At 42.5% G+C, this 23,772-nt stretch overlaps 1 long non-coding RNA gene across 1 annotated transcript in view; it reads right to left on the reverse strand.

The window, feature by feature from the left end:
• The window catches only part of LOC308571757, a 38,004-nt gene extending 19,366 nt beyond the window's left edge, over window positions 1-18,638 (reverse strand). Inside the window, exons 1-2 of the long non-coding RNA XR_014001586.1 lie at window positions 18,515-18,638; window positions 16,812-16,946 (exon numbers count right to left, since the gene is read on the reverse strand). This is a non-coding gene — a long non-coding RNA (uncharacterized lncRNA). The remainder of the gene's footprint in view (window positions 1-16,811; window positions 16,947-18,514) is intronic.
• Window positions 18,639-23,772: the final 5,134 nt, after the last annotated feature.

Below are 23,772 nucleotides of genomic sequence, written 5' to 3' on the forward strand. Positions count from 1 at the left end.
ATATAAGGATGGGCATCCACAGACTGGGGGAAACAGCCTTTACTCTCCAGTTTGGATAAAGGTTGTCATGGTTACCGAAGCAGCTATAGGAGACAATCAATCAAATCCACAAGCCTGGTTTGGGCTTGTTAGGAGAACTTCAAATTCAAAGTAAGATTAACTTCTGAACCAATTAATGGAATGACCACCCTGGAGAAACATCAGCAGCTACACATCTGGTAACTATAGCAACCATGGACAGGTTGATATGAAATGTATAAGGAACTTATTTATAAGGAATAGGAATTTATTCTAAATCTTTAGTCTAGCAGGAACTGTTAGTCTCTTTGTTAAGATTAAGTCTGTCAATAGCCTTCATGGTTAACTTGATAATTCTTGTTTATTTAATTCACAATTATTTCTTTTGCTGCTACTTGAATATTTATTTATAATGTTACTTTGGCACCATTAAACACCCACACATTTCATTTATATTCAATCATTAAGGCTTTGAACCATTGTAATCTGCACATCCAGAAGTTGTAAAACATCTGAAACACCTTCTTGATCTTCAGAGCATCGTTCCCCAACCTGGTGCCCGCCTGTGGTTTTATCACTTCAGCCCCAGGAGCTGATGGGAGTTGTGATCCAGAACATTTGGAGGATTCCAGGTTGGGGGAAGGATACCTCAGAGGGTTGAGGAAATAACAGACACTCTGGGACATGGGTAATGAATCCTTGGAATATGACCACATCCAGCCAGTGGCAAAATGACATCTAGCCTAAATCAGTGGCTGGGCCCCCTGCTACTGCCACTGTTGTTGATGGCTTCTTGTGAAAAATGAGGTTCTTTAAATTGTCCCAATGGGCAAGAGGGTAGTTACCAGACAGGATTCAAGAGGGCAAATATTTTAAACACACCAGCAGAAGACCAGTGAATGCATTTCAGTTTAGAAAAGATATAAGCAGGGTTGCATCAAAAAGAAATCAGCAGCAGAAATATAGGAATGAATCCCAGGGAAGGGAGGAATAAGGAACAATGTATGCAATGTATACTATGTATAAAGTAGAATATGAGTAAGCAACTATTAAACTTTACTCAGAAGAACAACATGCAAGATCAGAATCTTTAACTATTAATTATTGCTGAAAAGGTAAAGGACCCCTTGACGGTTAAGTCCAGTCAAAGGCAACTATGGGGTTGCATCGCTCATCTTGCTTTCAAGCCAAGGGAGCCGCTGTTTGTCCACAGACAGCTTTCCAGGTCATGTGGCCAGCATGACTAAACTGCTTCTGGTGCAATGGAGCACTGTGACGGAAACCAAAGCACACAGAAATGCCGTTTACCTTCCCACCACAGTGGTACCTATTTATCTACTTGCACTGGCGTTCTTTTGAACTGCTAGGTTGCCAGGACCTGGGACAGAGCAACGGGAGCTCACCCCGTCACAGGGATTCGAACCACCAACCTTCTGATCGGCAAGCCCAAGAGGCTCAGTGATTTAGACCACAGCACCACCCTTGTCTCCAATTATTGCTGAATCCTACACTGATCCACCTTAACTCCCCCAGCCCTCTAGTTAAAGCTTACTGCATTATCCTGGTTCTTCCAACAACATGGCATTTTAGTTTCAGAGAAAAACATAACTCCCAATCTGGAGTGAAATTCCAGGAATCTTGGATGTATGCCTTAGCTACATGCAACTAGTATTAGATGCGTGTTATGATTACAAATCAGGGAGTACACCGATTCTTCGTTAGGTTGTAGTGTGTCCCTTTGAAAACAGGTGCAGGGGGTGCTGGCACCGGTGGTGTATCCACACACCTGCCCACTGACATTGCAATTGCTGCTTCCTTCATCCTTAACTTGGGACATGTGCAGAGAAGAAGCATAACCTAATCAAAAGGAGGCTTTTCAAATGTATCAAGTAAGCACTCCCACCTTTGTGGACAGCAGTCTAGACTGAAAGCAGCATGTTGAGTTGGTAGAGAATAAATGATTTTGGATTGACAAAAATGGCATTGAGTGTACGCAATCCAAGAAAGCTGTGCAGAGGGGTTTGGGATGGTGATGATGATGATGATGATGATGATGATGATGATGATGATGATTTATTATTTCTACCCTGCCTATCTGGCTGGGTTTCCCCAGCCACTCTGGGCAGCTTCCAACAAAAGATAAATAATACATTAAAACATCAGTCATTAAAAACTTCCCTAAACAGGGCTGCCTTCAGATGTCTTCTAAATGTCAGATAGTTGTTTATTTCTTTGACATCTGATGTGAGGACACTCTGCAGGGCGGATATGAGAGAACACAGACTTTGGGGTCTGTATGTGTATTAATGGAATCTCCACTCCACTGTGGCTTCTGCATTGTATTGAGCCAAAGCTGCTTCTGCATTTCACTGAAGGCAGCAAGGTTTTATTTGGCTGACCATGGCCCAGGGTCGTTGGGAGGGTAAAATAATGATTTCTAATGTGTCTACAAAATCCAAAGCCTTTTTGCTGGCTGCTCTATATGCAGGCTACCAGTTGCTAAAACGGCAAAGTGACCTATCACTTACAGGAGCTCTGCAGTAGCTGACTGAGTAATTAAGTACACTGGCAGCATGATACTCTTGAGTGCCAGAATGCATAACTTTGGAATTTTACTAGGGGTTTACGGGGGTGGGTGGGTGGAAACAACCCCAAAAAAACTATTCCACAGATTTTCAGCATATTGGCATGCTGGACACAGAAGGAGAGGTTTGTACTCTTGCAGTCACCTCTGCATCCTTTAGAGAATTTGTAGATAAGTACCTTGCTTTGTTTCTTTGGAAATCCAAAATCAGCAACTGGGATCTCCAGGAAAACAAACACACGCACCCCCCAAATATATTGACAGGTAAAAGCAATTACAGTTTTGTGGTAACACTGGCAGCTTCAGATTAACTTAGAAGATGTTAAAGATGATGCTTTTCTTGATGAAAGTAGGGCGAGAAAAGGGTATTTAAACATTACGAGCTTGTTAATGTTTACTCCCAATTATTTTAATCCGTTTCAAGTGATTATGAAAATAGAACAAGGGACTTGCTGTCCTGTGTCCCTGGAGGTCAGCTTGGTCTTCTCTATTCATTACTTTGGCCACTTAAAGCACACCCAACACACATTTAAAGCACAAGACTTCCCCCCAAGAATCCTGGGAACTGTAGTTTTCCCAGCACCCTTAACTAAGTAGAATTCTCAGGATTTTTAGTAGGAGGGAGTAATGTGCTTTAAATGTGTGCTGGGAAACTTTAAACACATGGTGCCTTTAGTTTGGAACTGCCAAACCAGGGTAAAGTTTGGATAGTCCATCTTGTTTTTTGTGTGGCCTCAACCTGAAAAATGAATATACCCAGAGCCCCAAGCAGGGGGTCACCCAGTGAAGCTGAATTGTAGGAGATTCGGGACAAAGAAAATACTTTATCTCCCAGTACCTAAGCAAACTGTGGCATTCACTTATCCTGCATGAATTTTTCTATCAATGGAGACTACCCATTATTTCTATGTGCGACTTCCAGCATCAGAGGCACTATACCACAGAAATACCAGCTGATGGGGAACCACAGCAGGAAAGAGCTATAGCCTTCCTGTCTTGCATGCAGATTTCTCATAGGCTTTCCTCTTATGAGCTCAGTGGTCTTCTTCTTCTTCTTCTTCTTCTTCTTCTTCTTCTTCTTCTTCTTGGCATCCATCTGTCTTGAGAGACAATAGAGTGCGCCTCCAGGGATGAAGCTAAACCACTGTGTTAGGCAGCAGCAAAGTGACCTCCCTGGGGTGCAAACCTGGGCAGTGTGTATGGAGGTCCTGAGCTGGCCAACGACAAGACCCCTATCTCAGCCTTGTTGATGAGGTCCAAAGGAAAGCAGAGCTCTACATCTGGCACCAACTTGGCTGCAGGAGTTGCCAGAAGAAGGAGTACAAGGTGCCGTCCAACCGTCTTAGGGACTCCACTGGATTTGTGTAGGGTTTACTACCCAGACTTTTCTTCTCCCAAAGATATCCCTCAGGGCAGAGGAGGTTTAGATTCAGAGTTTTTCTTCTCCTAGATGGGCTACCTTCCCTACCTGACAAGGCAAAAAAAAATGGCTTCTTGACTGTTGGGCTCACTATTGGTCTCATCTGCTAAACGCGCCAGAGCCTGTCTTCACATGCAGCTACCCTCACCTGGTTTAGCCAGCCAGTCGAAGCCATTCCCAGGGTGTGGATGCTGTCGCATTTGACAGCTTCTAGGAGCCTCAAGTGAGAGCTGAGTGGGGACAAAGGTGGCCAAACTACACCAGAAGAAACACGACGTGTCCCCCCACCAGAAGTACTACCCTTCCCCAGTCAGTATAGATAACAGTGAGCTAGATGGGCAGTGGTATGACTCATTATAAGGCAGCTTCCTATATTCCTACCTGTTTGGCCACTGTAGCAAATGCTAGATTACATAGGCTATTTATTTTTTTCCTGATCTGGTTCTTCTTGGGTAACCTTGAGCTAATCACTACCTCTCAGCTTGACCCACAGGGTAAAGATAAAAATTGGGGGAACACCTTGTATGCTGCTCTCAGCTGCTTGGAGGAAGAGCAGGGGACAATGTGATAAACAAAAAACAATAAATCACATGGTAAGCCTCTGTGTCAGTCCTGGAGCCAGGAGCCCAGGAAGATTAATGGTTCAAGTCAACCAATAAAGGTCAGATGCCAATTCCTTAAGTTATAGCAGCCATGTCTGACCTGATTACATGGAAACATTGTGTGTGTGTGTGATGCTACTGTCATAATGGTAGAACCAATGTTAAGATTAAGAAGAACAGAGTATTTATTCATTGCTATTTTCTTGCTTAGTCCTCAAAAGAGACAAAAAAATTACATAATGTAAACTATCACATGTGCTATGTAGATGTGATGAAGAAGCCTGGGTTGCGTTCTGCATTTAATTTAGCATTCCCATGGGCTGTAAGGTGTGCTAGATGCTCAAACGTGCTAAGAGGAAGGCACGCTTGGCAAATCCACACTGTGATCAACTCCCACCCGGGAATCAATGTCCCCACTGTGGAAGGACGTGTGGGTCCAGAATTGGCCTCCACAGTCACTTACAGACTCATTGTTAAAACCGTGTTTATGGAAGACAATCTTACTCGGCTATGAGTGATCGCCAAAGAAGAAGAAGCAGCAGCTCTAATTTCCAGGCAGAAGTGCAGCTTTATTTTCCACCTGAAAATGCATTATATCGTTAAACTATAGACACATTGTGTGGTGTACTAGATCAGTGATTCAGGATCAAATATCAAGGCCAAACTTTTGACTGCATTCTTTCAACAGGCATCACTAATCAGTATTCAAAGCTGCAGAGGAGATGCTTTTTCACTGCTGTTCTGAGCACAATTGCCCTCTACTGGACTGAAATTAGAAATGCAAGTGGCTAAATTCAATACCCAGCTTTGTCACCGATGACTTTGACAGATGCTGCAATAGTGTTTCCAACAGCTTTTAATATTAGCCATCCTTTCTTTTTATTGGAAAGAAGGTAAAAGGAAGGAGATGAAGTTAGATCCAAACTACTTTAAATCCTTCTGATTTCAGTGGGTCTACTTCTGGTGTCTTTAGCGCTTGAAGTTGGGAAAGGTTGCTTGACAAAGGAAACCCCTCCAAGTATCTGAAGAGCTGTCACGTGGAAGACAGAGCAAGCCTGTTTTCTCCTGTTCCAGAGGTTAGGACCTAGACCAATGGATTCAAATTGCAAGAAAAGAGATTCCAACTATATGTTAGGAAAAACTTTCTGAATGTAGGAAATGTTTGACAATGGAATGTGCTACCTTTGAAAGGTGGTGTTGTCCTTCATTGGAGGTTATTATTTATTTATTTATTTATTTATTTATTTATTTATTTAACTTATATACTGCCCTATACACGAAGGTCTCGGGGTGGTTCACAACAAGACAATGAATTGAATGGCCACCTGTCACTGATTCTTTAGCTGGAATTCTTGCCATAGCTGTCAACGTTTCCCTTTTTTAAAGGGAAATTCCCTTATTCTGAATAGGATTCCTCGCAAGAAAAGGGGAAAGTTGACAGCTATGATTCTTGCATTAGAGGAGGTTGGACTAGATGACCCTTGGGATCCCTTCCAAAAGCTGAGTTTGTTTTAATCTGTTTAGGTAGTAGCTTGATTCAAAACTTCCTAGAATGGAAGGATGGTTGGGTGAGAGAACAAAGTGAAGAGACTCAGGTTCCCAAAAGGGAAGCATTTGTGGGACAGAACTTTTCCATGTTGATCCCTGTTTAAAAAGCAAACTAGAGTAATAAATACGCCAAAAGTACAGAAATAAGCTCATTCTGGTTGGGCCTAGTGCACCATGAACAATAGCTTCACATTTCTGGGGAGCTAAGCAGAGGCAGGATTTCTTGTAACTTGTCCCTCAAATAGAACCCCTTCTTTGTGTTATAGAAGGTTATAAAGGGCCTGGCATTACATTACGGCAACAACATGATTGCCATATCTATGGCCAGGGGAGCATAATCTATTATGAACTATGGGGCTTTCTCTCACTCTAACGACAAAGGGAAAATGCAATTAAAGAGTACTATGTCACTCACTGCACTAACAATTGTTTTGTTTTTCCATTGCAAGCTGAAACGACATGACAGGACTTCTTTCCTTTTACAGGCAGCTTCATTGTTCCTGGTTCTTTCTCAGCCCCAGGAACCTGGAAGGTTCACAAAATTACCTTTGATCTTCAATCCCTTCCCTTCACGCCATTGCCCTTAGTGGGCAGATAGGATGCAACCCAGTCAATCAACTGGACAGCTGAACTGTTGGCCTGGGATTTGTCTCCTGGTGTTTATTAGATTTCTTTGAATGAAAAAGAGTGAGTGTGATCATGTTCAGTTATGCAAGAAGCAGTTTGTCAAGGCTGCTAGCTTTCTGTTGCCTTGCACATGGAGAAATAGATTGCTTGAATAGCATTCATGTTGATAGCTCCTGAGACCAGCCTCTTAAAAAAACAAATACATGCCTGCTTGCCTCTGAATTTTTCTCCCATCTCTCTGGAGTCTCTATATCTTTCAGTTAACATCCAGAGGCCCACAGGTTATCCACCACTGTTGTAGAGTAATGGCTAGAGAGTTGGACTTGGACTGGATAGAACTGGGTTAGAAGAATCCTTGCTCCAATATTCACTGGGTGACTCAGTGCCAATAACCCATTCTCAGCATAACCAACCTGAAGTGTGGGTCTGGTGAAAAAAATGATGTAACCCTTCCTCCTCCTGGTTTACATTGCCCTGAGCCAGAATACAACGTGAGAAACATTAGGAGGGATTCAACTAATGAGTTCCATGAGTGAAAGCCCTGCACAAGGACTTCCACTTATGTAATGTGACTTTCCTCTCTCCTCCCCCTGTGTGCCCACTCCCAAATTGGTTTGTGGGGTCCAGAGAATTCTAGGGATAGAAGAGGGAGGATAATTCTGTTGGGCAAGCAGAAATGCTTACCCTGACAGAATGATCACCTTAGTGCAATGCTGAATTCCTCCCAATGTCACCTGCAGTGATGAAAGAGAAGCCCTCTGCTCATACTCAGAGGCATTATTTCTATAATAAAGCCACAACACCAAAAAAAAGTTATATGAGTATTACAACCATTTTCTATAGAGGAATGAGAATCATAACCGTTGTTGTATGGCCACACTTGGAGACTACAGGATCAGAAGGAAACAGGAGCATTTAAGGATGATTTTCTTCAGTGCATGCAGAAGAGGAGCTAAGAAAATGGTTCCATTTTAAAGAGATGCTAAAGCAGACAGCCAAGTGCAATTCCCACCATCGAGTCTCCAAAAGGATTGACTGGGATGAAATTATTAAACAACATCTGGCAGAAGCTCACAAAGACTGCACCCATTTTAGTTCCTCATTAAAAGGATATAAAATTCAAAGGGAGCTGCAAAAGAGGGGGAAGAAAACAATCTAGCCATGTGCAAATTAAAAGAGGAAGTTCCAATGTGATCAAATTATATGCAGTTTACTACTGCAGTGGGTAATACAGCAGCCAAAAGCCATGGATTCATATATTGTTGCTCATATAAGCAATCAAAAGTTTAAAGCACTATGAGCTGCTTCTTGTGCTACTTTTTCCAACACCGAGATTAATCTCAGTGTTTGGAGTGATCACTTGGTAAGCCAGTTGTCCACACCATCCAGACAAATACAGATGAGAATTTTACATTCCCTTTGCTCCCCTTATTTCGGAACAGGTGCAGAAACATAAGCAAATGTTATCCTGACCACATGGCGGTACCATAAGGCTTACCGGGTGGTTACATGCACACGGTAGTTAATTATCACTTGGTCATCTTTATTTATCAATGGTTTTAAGTTGTCATCTACAGGACTAGAAGCTTGTTGTGGTTTCGGCAGAATTCAGGTCAGATGCTTAAGGTTCTACAGGGCCTATGAAACTCTGTGTTGTTTATATTTCACATGTGTGACAACTCACTTACTATTTTGAAACACAACATTTCAATTTCTCATGACCATGAAGATCATGACAGGACACATAAGGTAGTCTGGTGTTGCAACAGTGCCTTCTGCCATTTCCCTTTACAGCCACAATCCTATGGATTCTGACCTCCAAGGCCTTCTGAAAGGAAGAATTCACAGAAGGCAGAAGACCTAAGATGGTATCTCACTATCTAGTGTTTCCTGTCAAAGAATGATTTGCTGAGAGCACCCTGGGATGGTGGAAGAGTTCCATAAAATGCACTCCGAGGGTGGGTTGAAAAGACAGGCTTCCTGTTTGTCATGGACTGATTGCACTTCTCCCGATATGTGTCAGCAGAAAGTAAAAAAATGAAAAATACTGCATTGATTGCAGTGCTAAAGTCTTCAGAGAGAGTCTATATGAACAGCCAGCTGACCTGTGCTTTGCCAAATCAGCTCACATTACTACTTCCTCACTTCATTTTTCCCTATAATTGCCAGGTTTTCAGCCACGCCAGGTTTTCTGGTATGTAACACTCTTGAAAATCAGGCACCTTTGTTTATTCGAAGCCGGACGCTAGGATTCCTCAAGCTTGAAAACCATATTTTATTGTCACCCTAGCTCTGTTCACGCACTACTTATATGCAGAGCACTTGCCGTATCAGGAATGTGCCTGTGCTCCCCACCCCCAACATTGTGTCACAAGTGTTTGCTCTGTCCTGACTCTGCACCTAAGAAGAGCCTGCTGGATCTGGCCAATGGCCCGTCCAGCCTCTTGTTCTCACAGTGGCCAATCAGATGCCTGTGGGAAACCCACATGCAGGATCTGAGCCAGTGGCATAGCGTGGGTTGTCAGCACCCGGGGCAAGGCAAGTAATTTGTGCCCCCTAAACCATGGATTTGCGCCCCCTAACCCTAACCCCCAGATGTTGCGCCCGGTGCCGCCGGCCCCCCCTGCACCCCCCACGCTACGCCACAAGAGCACTTTACCCTCCAGATGTTTCCAGCAACTGGTATTCAGAAGCATCTCTGTCTTCAACCGTGGCAGCACTATTGTCTTTCAGCACTATTGTCCACAAGAGGATCCCTGTCCGTACGTGATCAGGATATTCAATTTTCTGGGCTACCAAAATCAGTGAAGATACATTGTCCTTGGTACACATCCGGCTGATTTTGTTCAAATATTCAAGGTCAAAAATTTAGAGCAGAAGCTTTCCATACAATTTATAGAAAACTGAGCAATGAGCAGAATACAAGTACAATTAATTAGGTGGCAATATACAAAATTGATGCAGTTTCCTTAACCTAGGCAGCATGTTTTATAGAATCCATCAGCTGACTTGCATTTCATTTAATTCTGGTTGCACTTCCCTCCCCTTTGCGTGAGTGGTTTGTTTCAATCCAAGGTTCTGGATCTAACACACACAACCTGTTTCAGTTCACAGGTGTGCTACATGGCAGTGTGCAGAACATCCAGGGTATGAAAGAGGTGAAATATGTCTTGAGCAGAGATGGTTTCAGAGGAAAGAGTTAAAACTCTGTGAAAATGTAGATGGCAACAAATGTGCATAGTCTGCACTGCTGTAATCACAGCAGGTTACAGAGTGAATAATAATAATAAATAATTTTTATTTGTACCCCACCCTCCCCGGCCAGAGCTAGGCTCAGAGGGGCTAAAGCAATCAATCAATTGATTAAAATGCATCCCAAAATTAACTCAAATAAATTAAAGTTAAAGTTAAAACTGGACAAATGACAATCCTCAGGTTAAAACTGAAAGTGGTTAATACTCGCCAGGACCAACGGTTCCCACTGATATTATAAGGACCTGTGAGTGGGCTGAGAAACCACCTTCGTGCTTGTTCTTATACAAAGGAAAAAAATGAGTCAGACTGAACCCTGACCAATTTTATTTATACCCCACCCATCTGGCTGTGTTTCCCCAGCCACTCTGGGCAGCTCCCAGAAGAATATTCAAAAGTGCAGTGGACTCCTTGAAAGCATATCAGAATAGCATCTAGAATTTTCACAGAAGGTTTCTGAATTCCTGGAATTGCAATATTCAAGCTGAACGTCTCTTTCCACCCTCCGACCCCAAGTTTGATTTTTCTATCAGGACAATGTTAACAAACCCTCTCTCAACCCCACATGGAGATTTCCTTTTCCTTTCAAGATTCTACCATGCACACCTGAGCAATTCAGGATGACTTCTGGAACACTTTGCTCAACTAAGGGTACAAGGCCATTCTACTTATGACAATTGCTTTCCCCTGCTTCTCTTTGCAGCCATATTGTGGCAAACAGGCCTTCTAACTTGCTTCCCATAGAAAATATCAATTTTGAATTCCTCTGCAACCTGCTGCAATATGAGCTGAGCGATGACATGCAAAAATATTGGTATTTTATTTATTACATGAATCTCACCCTTCCTCCAAGGAGATTGGGGCAGCTGTAGCAACTGGGCCAATGTGCGCTTTGGTCCCTAGTGAATAATAAGACTGACAGACTCTTTGAAGTTCAGATCTTCAGCCAAACAAATTGCTCTGATATCGTATATTTTTTTAAAGTGTTAATGCAAACTCATTAATTATTGAAAGAGTCTGGAAAACATGAGAGAGTCTAAGCAGTGTTTATGGTGATTAGCTATTCTTTTTAATGGCAGGGAATTTTCTAAGGAGAAAGATTAGCTGGAGAATTAATGCCTCAGAGTTTTGTACAGTAAAACTGGAATTAAAAAATGTCTGAAGGAAAGAAGCATAACATCAGCAGGGTTTGAGAAGTCAAGATTACTTGGCAGGAGTGAGGAGGGTATTTTTCTTTTTTCTTTTAAAAGCTGTTCCATTGCTTCTTTAACCTAAAACATTCAGAAACAGTACTTTAATAAATATACAGTTAGTACATTACATGCCAGAAACTTATTGTTTGGAATACCTCGAAGTTATGGTTCAGCAGTGAATAGTTCACAAAAGAAAAAAAGGAAAGAGGTGCTGGGGACTCAAGACTGCCTGGGGGCTAATGGTTAATTCTTTATTTCCAAAATTTCATGCAATCAAATGCACTAGGGTGGGGGGGTGGGCATCTGCGACTTCCAGATGTTCTTGGACTCAAACTCCTATCAGCCCCAGCAAGCATGGCCAATAGTCAGGAATCATGGGATTCCTGCCTGTGCACTGTCTCGCCAAAGTGGTACATGTTCTGGTTATCTCCCGCTTGGGCTACTGCAATGCACTCTATGTGGGGCTCACTGCAGATATTAAAACCGTGGAGTTTGAAGCGACTGGATGCATAAAAATTGAGTCCTTTTTGAATAAAAACATGCCCAAGGCCCACAAGTTAAATTCAAAATTGAAGAACTTTTTAACGAAAAAACAGTAAATGATGCATCCAAACAGTCCTGTTCTGGGAAATTTTAAATTTTTGATGTTTTATTATGTTTTTATATTTTGCTGGAAGCTGCCCAGAGTGGCTGGGGTGACCCAGTCAGATGGGCAGTATATAAATAATAAAATCATCATCATCACATGTGGAAAGTTACAGGTAACTCATGAAAACCCAAACCACACCTAGAAAACCATGGTCTTTGAATATTATTTTTCTCGGTGTGCTCAAATCCCCCCTTTTTTTCTTATTTCTTCATTCCTGAGACTTGGTATTCAGAACTGGAACTGAGCTTCTGGGATAGGAGATTTGGTGCCCCCGTCCCTCAGGTAACAGGAAAAAACAACAGCGAAAAATGTAAAGTTTGTGTTTTGGTTATATGACTAGTTTTAGGTGCAAGTATTCAGGATTCGCTGTGGCTTTTTCTATTGCAAAGTCAGTGAGCTAATATTACAATCAGTTTGTGCTCACCTTAAGCACATCAGCATTCACAACCCAAATCATTTGCAAGCTAATCAATACCAGTTGCATCTTTCTGATATTAGTTTTGCTGAGTAGGACATCTGGGATTAGACACATGAAAATTATAGAAGTGCCACAATTCAATGCAAGTAATGTGCCTTTTATCAGGAGACCCCCAAATTCAATCTGGTTAATTTGTTTCTAGTTAAAATCATTTGGGGTAGTAGGATTGGGAGAGATCTCTGTCAGGGACCCTGGGGAGCAGCTGCCAATCAGTACTGGGATGGACCAAAGTGCTGATAAGGCAGGTTCCTATGTTTGTTAATTGATATGGAGCAACTACCACTGTTGTATTCTATTTTCACCAACCCAAACATCATTTAGAATCACCGTTCCTGACATAGAAATACATTCACAACAAACAGAAAGGTCAAAAGAGAGAGTTGAGTGGTGTCAGAGAGGATATGTTCACATTAGCGGCTTAAAATGCAATGAGGTCGTATCCCCTGCTGCATGTGCTCATAGATAACAGACGTCTAAAATGTATGCACATCACTTTAACACCTACTTGAGGGGAAACCCATCTAGCAGCAGTATTTCTCAAGAAACTACAGTTGTACTGTGGAAGTCAAATGGAATCCTTTCGACAAGTCCTTTCAACCTCCAAAACATTCAAAAACCAAATTGTGGCTTCTGATTGGCTGCAGGAAGCTCCAGTTGAACGTTCGGCTTCTAAAAATAGTTTGCAAACCAGAACAGTCACTTCCGGGGTTGCGACGTTCGGGGGCCAAAACGTTCAGGAACTAAGCTGTTCGAAAACCAAGGTACAGGATTTGTAAGGATTATGGCTAACACCTTGTGTACTCCAGCAAGGGGAATGCAATGGAGCTGGAGTAAAGGGTAAGGTGTACATCGGCAGAGTCTACTTTGGGCTGTGGTGAATGGAAGAGAAATTCTGCAGGCGACAACCTGAGCTGAGAACTTTGTCTGGCCTCTGGAGTCAGCCACGCCTGATAATGGCTTCAGTCCCAATAACAGAGATCAAGGCCTAAGAGATAAAAATTCAAAGGCCATCTGAGAGTGGATCAACTTGACTTCCTTTTCTAATATGAGGTAATTTTACGTAGTCAAATGGTAGCAGAGGTCATCACAGAACAAACTCTAGTTGAAATGAAGACTTTTCTGAGGTTTCTTGGGATCAGTATGTAGCGCTTAATTCTTGCTCTTAAATTCTGCATACTATACTGCATAAAAGATAGTCATTTTTAGAAGTGACTTGAAGGGCAGCAATGACCCTTCTGCTTATTTTATTACACCACTTTTGCTCCACATAATTACTTACCAGATGTTCATGGTACGTTTTGGCTGTTCCCTTTAATCCACAAAATAAATTCTGGGTGTGGGGCAAAATTTTCTTCCTGAGACCATTGTCATAGACAGAGGCAAACGAACGGTTTTAGTTCTTTTCTATATTGTACTTTAAAACACATTTACACTGGTTCTGCCCTTGTGAAAAGACCATATAAGTAAAAATATAACAGCCACTACAGGGTATAGAACATCCTTTGAGAATACAAGGAGACTTTCTATTGATCCTAGGCAAAAAAGGAAACCCTGACCATAATGAATAGCTGTCATACAAATGTTTACATCTCAAAATCTAAAGCAAACTGAGCTCATACTCTGATCCAATAACTTAGCTGACCGGAGTCAGCAAATGCAATCTATATGTGCTCCAAAGGATATGCAGCCAAGTGTGGTAAATGCTGAAGAAGAAACACAGAATATACCCAGCAGCTCATCCATTGCTGCATGCAGATTTTTTAATTTTATTTTATTTATTGAATTTATATACCGCCCTATACCCAGAGGTCTCAGGGCGGTTCACAGAAAAGATCGCAATATATAAAATCAAAATAAAAACAATAACCCAATAACACCCCCCCCAAAAGCCGCATTTTGAAATGGTATAGGATGTTGATCTGGTCAACCAAAGGCCTGGTTAAAAAGGAACGGTTTTGTCTGGCGCCTAAAGGTGTATAATGAAGGCACCAGGCAGACTTCCCTGGGGAACCACTATGTAATTGTCCTAATTGTAGATCCTTAAGCACTGTTTCTCTGCAAACATGCACGTGGCCTGCCAGTGCTCCCATGGTGATCTGAATCAAGGCAAGCCACTTCTTACTGTAATAAAAAAGGAGAAAGAAATTGGAGAAGAGAAGAAGAAGAAGAGGAGGAGGAGGAGGAGGAGGAGGAGGAGGAGGAGGAGTTTGGATTTGATATCCCGCTTTATCACTACCCGAAGGAGTCTCAAAGCGGCTAACATTCTCCTTTCCCTTCCTCCCCCACAACAAACACTCTGTGAGGTGAGTAGGGCTGAGAGACTTCAGAGAAGTGTGACTGGCCCAAGGTCACCCAGCAGCTGCATGCGGAGGAGCGGAGACACGAACCTGGTTCCCCAGATTACGAGTCTACTGCTCTTAACCACTACACCACACTGTCTGGAGACAAGTGGGATTTCTGGTATTCCTTGGGAGCTTCACTACTTTTCTCTTCGTGCCTCTTCCTTGTGAAGACACAGTGCAAGGTAGATAGCCCATTTACCAAATGTGCACCAATGCCCTGGCATAGATCCAAAAACAAAAAACAAAACACCCTTTGCCATTCTGTATCCCATTACCCATTGCTTTAACACCCTCTTCTAGGGTCTGCAAACAAGACAAGGTCAAGAATGCTGGTTGTTGCAGAGAATTCCCTTTCCTGGGCTGCCATCACCCTGAGCCTCTGAGGGCAAAGGAAAAACTAAGAGGGCACCCTCTGCAGATTGAGACGGCACCTGAGATGGTACCTGTAGTTAACAAGACAGTAATTCAGATATTGTAGACCTGAGTCATTTAGTTGTTCTACACAGATTCACTATTTTCATGTAAATTTCATGCATCAAGGGGCAAGGAAATGTAGTTGGTCTATTATTCTACCCATTATTATTATTCTACACATTATTATGTGTTGGTCTATTATTCTACCCATTTTGTAAATGTGCTCTTTCTGTCTCATTTTCTTCCTAACAAACCAAAAGGCCATGGTTGTACATTGCATATTTTTATTTTGCCACTCCAGGTAGTACAGCTGAGTTTTCCTGCACCTATTGCAAGCGCAACCTGTCTCGCTGGCAACTCAGAAATACCCTCCTGCACAGTTCACATATTTTCCTCCCTTGGCTCGCCATTCCCATCAGCTGTAACAAGGCCTTAGGATGTCTGCAATTAACAGATCTATAGGAAAGGCTCAAAGGAGATGCACCTCCAGAAGATATGATGTAGGCATTGTAACACAGGCTGTCTGTCAATGACTGGTTTCTCTGCCCTGAAGGCATGAGTCCAAGTGACTTCTGTGAAGGCACCTTGCCATTTCAACAGATGGACATGAGGGTAAGTAGCCAAACAGCTATGTCTGGGCATCAGGCGCAGGCAACGAGCACCTGATTCCTAGCCAAAAATGCAGTGGCGGCTGTTTGACTTTGCTTAGCAAGCTAAGGTTCAGCTAGTATGTCATTCCTAATTAAAGTTAGGGATAGTTTCTTTTTTTTTAAGGGATACGTTTTAATGCTGCAAAATCCAATGTCTGCATCAAGCCTAGGACACCTTTTTAAATGTATTTTTTATTAAAATTTCTTGGTTTACAAAGGTATGTGCAATGTCTCTTTTTTCAAGTTACATTTTCTACAGGTCAGTTTCATTTGCTGAGAGGTGCTTTCAGGGTATCCACTGTGATATTTCCCCAACCATTTCTCGTGTGTGTGTGTGTGTGTGTGTGTGTGAGAGAGAGAGAGAGAGAGAGAGAGAGAGAGAGAGGTAAATCATGGCCTTTAGGTTTCTAAAAAAAAACTAGCTAACTATCTATTGTATTGTTGTTTTCGTTTCAACTATTTACTTGTCTTTTTACCTTGTATTTTATCCTATGAACCGCCCTGAGATATTGTGATAAATGGCAATATAAAAATCTAATGAATAAAATAATATGCCCCCCTTTGCCCCCTTGGCCCCCTATACTTTGAGCACTGCTTAGACACATCTAACTCTGCATGGTACTTAATTCCCACTGGATACAGTAGAAATCATTTCTGGCAAACTTGCAAAGGGACGACCTATTGGTTTTAGTGGAACTACTTATCAGATTGGTTTGTCCCTTGTAGTTTAGGGGCTGCTGTATACATTAGCTATGTACATTTTTTCAGACATCTATAAACTACCTGCGTTTGTTGTACAATTTTGCCTTCACTCAGGCAGCCACTCTCTTTCTTATCATGCTAATTTACATCAGGTTTGAGAACACTTTTAATAAATGAGCCAAGGCTACACCTGTGACAAAATTAATCAGATGAATGTTGGAAGATATTGGAAAAATATTATGTGACCGGCGTATAGCCTTGTATTGATTACCGGCCTTCCAGTATCTCAGGACTCAAGATCAATAAGTATAAACCCATAGTTTTATGCCTACCTGATTGCTTGCACAGCATATTCCCTGGCAGAAATATTAGACCTTGTTGAGTCAAATCCTGTCAAAGTCAATGGAAGTCCTTTCACTGACTTTCAGGGTCAGGTCACATTAACCTCTGGAGTTTGGACAAACACCCTGCAGTCCAATAATCAAAAGAAAACCAAGTTGTTCTGCTATCACCATCTGAACCTATCTGCCATCTGGATTAGGAGATGAACTGTTGCCATTGTGAGAGCTATGCTAGAAAAAAAAATGTAAACGTATTTAACTCTCATACCTTTCCCTCTAACCAGGCAGCTAAAAAGGAAACAGATGGGGCTGAACACTTAAGGGGGATATTACTATATATACCACACTGATAAGAAGTAACATGCAGTTTCTATTTTGGTAGTTAACTTAGAGAGACAATGAGCAGTTATTTCTAGTGTGAAACCATTTTTGTAGAAAAGCTATGAAAAATGGACATAAGAATGCTGACATGATAATAATACCAATGGTAAGAAACAGAGACAAGTCTACATCTTATGTTCCTGAAGATTTTTTAAAAAAAAATATTCAAGGTGAGACCAAGGGCCAGAAGTCAATAAAGGGCATCAAAGCACTGTAGGGGAATGAAGACAGATGACCAGGTGAATTCTGGAGGAAAGCTTCTGTCTGATGTAAAGTGATTCCTGAGACAATCTCAGAGTTTGTGGAATCTCACCCTTCAACAGGGGGACACATGTGGTCTCCTGCCTAAGGGGTTCCAAAATCTTGAAGATAACTCTGCATTTTGAGTTCCCTGCATAGGAGATTCAAACTTTGAACCCTATCCACTCCAATCCAGTGCTTTCTCACCTAGTCCCTTTCATTAGAGACCTCTCAGGATGGCTCTGAGGAGAACATTTGAGACTCACAAAAAGCCTGATTCAAAGCAGATGGGAGCTTGAAAAGCTCCTGACTTCTTCTCTGTCTCAAATGGCAATCTGAACTGAGGAACAATTGCCAGCTGATAAATACCTTGCCCTGCAAAGAAATATCTGTCTTCTAGCAGAGCGAAGTTATTGTCAGCCAAGGATCACAGGGGCTTGGGCAGCCCAGAAATCTAGTGCACTGACAACTCTGCCAGAGCATGTACTGTAATCTCTGACTGCTAAAGCAGCTAACTCAGCCCAGCCTCAGAAATTTCCTGCCAGAGTCTCTGAGCCTGGTCTGGGTGTTTTAACAACACTGCAGGGACAAAAACAGAGCAGGGGTCAGGGGTGTGTGTGACCACGGTGGTCACAACATCCTGTCTGGATTTTTCAAAGGGTAGTAATCTTAAGAAACCATTCACTAACCGCCACCACAGGGTCTTCTGAAAAACCACCCTGTCTGGAGACAAGGAGAGAAGAAAGAGTAGCATCTTGTTGTGCTATTGCTATCTAGCTCTCAGTAGTGGCTCCTCCCTTTTCTAACCGTCACCCACAGGAGATCCTGAGCAAGCATCTTGCCCTTATGGGAGGGAGAAGCAAAAACAGTCTTTAAAAAAAGGTTTATTTCCCCTGTTTTATCTTGTTTTGTTTTATTGTTACTGGTGCATACTGTTCCAATCGTATCATGTAAACTACTTTGTAAGGTCTGCCTGACCAGTGGCATATAAATGCCATGGATAAATATTAAAATTAATGAAGCTATCTTAAGATTTACTTTCACCACACATTTGCCCTGGTTTTGTTCCTTACCCATTGGTAGGAAATGGGGTGGTTTATTTCTCACAACATATGACTTGCACTCTTTGTTTCCACAGAGATGGACATAAAACAATGGTGTCTCCCCCTCCTGTACACTTTTATTTATAAAGTGTTTAGAATCTAGAAAAAAAGAAATAAAATGCTTTAACTATAAGGACAGTATTAATTGTCGAAACTAAATTACAGCTGAGACAGAGGCTGTGCTTAGTAATAAAAGTAAAGAAACAAATCACCCACCATGGTCAATGAAACTGATATTATCTGCTTATTTAAGGTATATTTTAGCTTATTGGTTCCAATAAATCTGTGTAAAGTCTTATTTCCTGAGATACTGCTATCTCTTGCTACAGCAGACAGAGATTTTTTCTTCTTATTGCTACTGAGGTGTCCTGAAAAATTATGAGAATGTACTTGGAAATGTGGCCATAAAGTGAGGCAAGGGCTGAAGAGATGTGGTAGTGCTAGGCCAGGTGTGGGGAACCTTCTCTCTGCACCATGTGAGCCAATTTTGACAGGTGGCTGGGTCCAACCACCTGTCTCTCATATGATGGGTAGTCTCAAAGTTGACCCATATGGATGGGTGGAAGTCTGCTTCCTTGACACATTCCCTGCAGGAAATGCATTGCTGAAGCAGCACCCAGCAGCCCTAAACTCTCTGTTCATCATATGAGTGGAGGGTTCCCTCCTGCTCTCTGTAGGGGTACTATTTTGCCAGTAAGTTCCCCACAGGGAATGCAATGCCAAAGCAGCACTCAGCAGAATGAAACTCTGGTGAGCAGAGACTTCAGTCCTGCTCTCTGGAGGATGCGAGCAGGATTCAACTGCTTCCTCATCAATGGCGAATGGGTGATTAAATCCTGCTGCTTTGGTTACACGCAAGTGCAGCTAAACCCACTGATGCCAGCTGACTGATTGGCGTCATGGGCTAAATTTGATCCCCTGGTGAGCGTGTGGGCCACAGGTTCCTCATGCCTGTGGTTGGCCCAACATATCTGTCCTGTTCCCACCCAGCTTTGCTTCATATTGGCCCCAGCCTGGACTGGAGTATTTCAAAAATATGTCCCCCTCCCAGGAAGAAACCTCAAAGCATAAAATGGAGGCTAGTAGACCTAACTCAGAACCTGATGGCTCATAGGTAAAGTCAGGGCACTCTTGATTAGATCCGGGGTGGGACTAAAGCAGAATTTGGCAGGTTAGGTTACCATCCTGGCAGAATCCAGGAAATTATGGATGAGGCTAAGTCAAATCTGTGATTTGCTTCCCGTTGGGATATCGCAGAGTGGGGAGTGGGGTCCAGAGGGAGCACACTTCCCCACCAGCAGGCAGCCACAGTCTGCCTGCATGCGTGACCCTGGGGTGCAGGGGAAAAAACCCCTCAGACAAGCCACAAGCTGTATAGAACATCGTCCCCTGTGTCTGACCTTTTGCGGTCTCAGCAGTCAGCGGTGTCCTGTCTGTAACCTTTTGTCCCTGAGACCTTTTGTCTCCTTCGTCATACACTGTGCAAGAGGAAAATGACACTGTGGAAACAGGTGCCACAATAGCTTTGTACCACCCCATGATCTCGGGACGGAAGATGTGTAAAGGTCACAGCCCAAAATGTAGCTGCCTGGCTTGCATATTTGTCTCAATAAAAGGAGGCTCCACAGGAATGGCAGCAGCTCGCTTCAGCCCACCTGTGCGCAGCTCACATGATGATCAACACCTGTCTTGGGCCTTCACTTCAGCTTCCATTTCAGATCCCAATACTGCTTACCAGGTATAGCCAGTTGGCCCATTAAAATATTGATAGCAATTCTATCATCCTCCAGTCCTGCCTCCTCCATCCTTCCTTCACTTGCCCCTGGACTGATCTGGCCCTTCCTTCAAGCCTTTACTTAGATTTCTTTCCCTTTTTCCTTTCCTATACTAGATTACCTTCACTTGGCACTTGCTTCCTCCACAACTCATTTCTTATGCTCCCTCCATTCTAGCTTTCCCCATCTGCTATATTTTCTGTATTCCTGCTCTGCTTTTCTTTTCTCTTTCCATCCATAATACTTTGAGAGAACCCATCTCTAGGTGTTCAGACGGGTGTGAGCAGAGGGACAGAATTGGTCTAAAGGGTCTGATAAAGCAATGACAGGGTTCAAACCTGCAGTTCCAGGATGGGAGGCCTTTCTTTGAGATGAGAGCTTTCTCCCTTTCTGCCAGCTATCCAATAGTCCCTCCTTCACCCAGTGAAGCGGTGCAGGAGCAGAAGGCAAACTCACTCACAAACAGAAGGCAGACTCACTCACAAACAAACTGGATCTATCTATCTATATATTTCATTCAAAACATGTATGAACCAAAGCCACTTGACCTCAATAAGAAGCACCAAAGGCCCAAGCCAAAGGTGAGTATCATTGATGGCACTTGATTGACATCAGGGGGTGAAAGCCAACTTAAATAAGACACCCAGGAAGTGCAGTGGTTAATGGAGCTTTAGACCTGATAGCCATGACCCTGTTTCCTTTGAAAGGAGATACTTGTGTAGATTGAATCTCTAGGCACAAGGGAAGCACATATGTTTATGTTTACAGAACAGAGTACCTATGTTCGGAGAATAGCTCACTTCGGAGTTTAGTGCATCTATTACACTTGACAGCAAGAAATTGAATTCTTGAGCTGATATAATACAGGTCTCTGCTTGTTTTGCACTGGGGACAAGCAGGGGAAAGTACTTGTGGGCCCTACACAAAAAGGTCATCCACAATTCAAAAACTCAGAACGCATATGCCTAGAAAAGGAGCTTGTGTAGAGGCCATAAAGAAAAAAGCAGTTCTGACTTCACTTGAGAAATTTTCACAGCCCACTTCCAGCAGAAGCCCTTCAGATGCAGGGAAAGGAAGTAGTCTGCTGAAGACAAAAGTCTGCAATGGTTGTTTGCTGATTAATACCAGGCTTTAATATAGAAGACAGGCTCTACATCCTCATTTTTATTAACATGCAATGGTGCTCCAAGTCTTTTTTCTAGGTGGCTAAATGTCAGGGCAGAGGAGCAGGCCAACTTTGTTCCATTATGGAGGAATGGCAGCTGCCAAAGGAATCTACAACCCTAAGGTCACATTTACACAATAACAAAACCTATGTTGGCAGGTTTGTGTCTCTTTGAAAGGGTTGGTGATAAACAGAGGAAGTTTTGGATCTGCTGGACAATTGGGTGACATAGATCTCAGTTTTCATTATGTTAAAACAAACCAAGCTTTTGTAGCCATTTTTGTTCTTGCCAGAAAACTTTGAAACATGATCAACATCTATTAATTGATTAAAAACAGCCACATCTAGAGATGAGTTTGGCCGGGACATTGGTTGGAAGCAAGCTGAAGTTAGGAAATGATGGATTCAGGTAAAATGCAAAATATTTTGTGTAGACTTTAGATCATCTTGGTTCTACTTCGGACAACATCGTGTGGGTCAAAACAATCAGGTGATCTGATGTGGAATATGGGTGATTGAAATTCCATTCCATACTCCCCTTGAGCTTTCCTTGCCAAATCAAGTATAGGCTTTTAAAGGGCAAATTCTCTATCTAGAGCTTCATATTTTTGCTTCAGTTCTTCACCTGCAAATGCAAGCTTCTCTCACCCAAAGGAGAGGTGAATGTTAAAGACTGTTTTCAGATAGGGTGAGAAGTAAATATAGGAGTTCATTAAGCAGTCAGTGTTTAATGCTGCAGTAGACAATTCAGAGATGTGAGAAGTTCAAATCAACTGGACTAATCCAAAAGCTCTGACAATGGTGGGCATAAACTCGTGTGCTTTATTAAATTACTCATTTTGCCTGGTGATAGATTGATAACACTGGTCAACAACAAATTTGTTGTCTGCATTTTTTCAGTTGATTTAGGATGAATCTGATGCGCTGAATCCAAAAATCACATTGATTTTGCTCAATCAGGTCAAGTTTTTGAGCTATGGCCACATGTCATTTTTTTACATTTTTGTTCACATGTACGCTTGTGTGGAGCATTTTAGAAGAAGTTGGTGGGGGTAAAATGCCATGTCGAATAATAGTTTTGACTTGAAATGATTATTTTAATGACAAGAAGTATTCAGGTCTGATAGTTCTGGGTGATTATGTCGAAAAGGGATCAGTTTGAAGTCATAAAACCTCGAAATCTTCCATAAATTGGTGGACAACAGTCTGGCTTCACCAAGTACCCATGTTTTCTGTGCATGTGGGATAGTAGGGACCGTGCTCAGCATTACACGAAGAAAGACTGGCCTGTGCGGGAGGAATTGGTGCCTTGCAAAGAAAGGAACGTCATCAACGACCCTCTGGTGGACAGAGACAGAATACTCTTCTCACCGCTGCACATCAAGCTCGGCTTAATCAAGCAGTTCACCAAGGCTCTGGACAAGGATGGTGACTGCTTCACTTACTTGTGCCAGGCTTTTCCAAGATTGACCATGGAGAAGTTGAAAACTGGCATCTTTGACGGTCCTCAGATCCGTCAGCTCATCAGAGATCCAGAGTTCGGAAACCAATGAACGAAGTGGAACTGGAAGCGTGGAAGGCATTTGTTCTGGTAGTGAAGAACTTTCTTGGCAACAATAAGGCCAGAAACTACGCAGAACTTGTCAACAACATGCTGACTGCTTTCAGAAACCTGGGCTGCAACATGAGCGTCAAGATGCACTACCTATTTTCACATATGGACCGGTTTCCTGAGAACCTGGGTTCAATGAGTGATGAGCAGGGGGAGAGATTCCATCAGGACATGAAAGAGATGGAGACCAGGTATCAGGGTCGCTGGGACGCAGTCATGATGGTTGACTACTGTTGGACTCTGAAGAGAGACCTCCCTGCCGCTGAGCATTCCAGGAGTTCCAAGAAACGGAAGTTCAAGCCCTGAAGTTTGAAAAATGGTGAAGCAACATGCAATTTACGTGTACTTACCTTTATCAATGCCCACCATTCAGTTTACAGTAAACCTGACCTGATGGAGAGAAACGGGTGCCATTTCCTGATTCAGCAGTGCAAAAATACCCTAAATCAGTTGTAGAAATCTAGACAACATTCAAAAAGTAAAAAATTGTTGTCCAGTGTAATCTGTAGGGAAAGAATGGTTAGAACGCTTCCAGCTCAATAGGTTGCATATATGGAATGCCAGTAGGGTCTTTTCTCCTAAGCACCAGGGGGCAGGGAGAAGCAGTGGTTTACACTGAAACTGTGGCAGGGGGAAATGGCTTCTCCTTGCATGCTGGAGTCCCAATAAAAAACCC

The sequence above is a fragment of the Podarcis bocagei genome (assembly GCF_964188305.1).
Source record: "Podarcis bocagei genome assembly, chromosome: 1".
Classification (NCBI taxonomy): domain Eukaryota; kingdom Metazoa; phylum Chordata; class Lepidosauria; order Squamata; family Lacertidae; genus Podarcis; species Podarcis bocagei.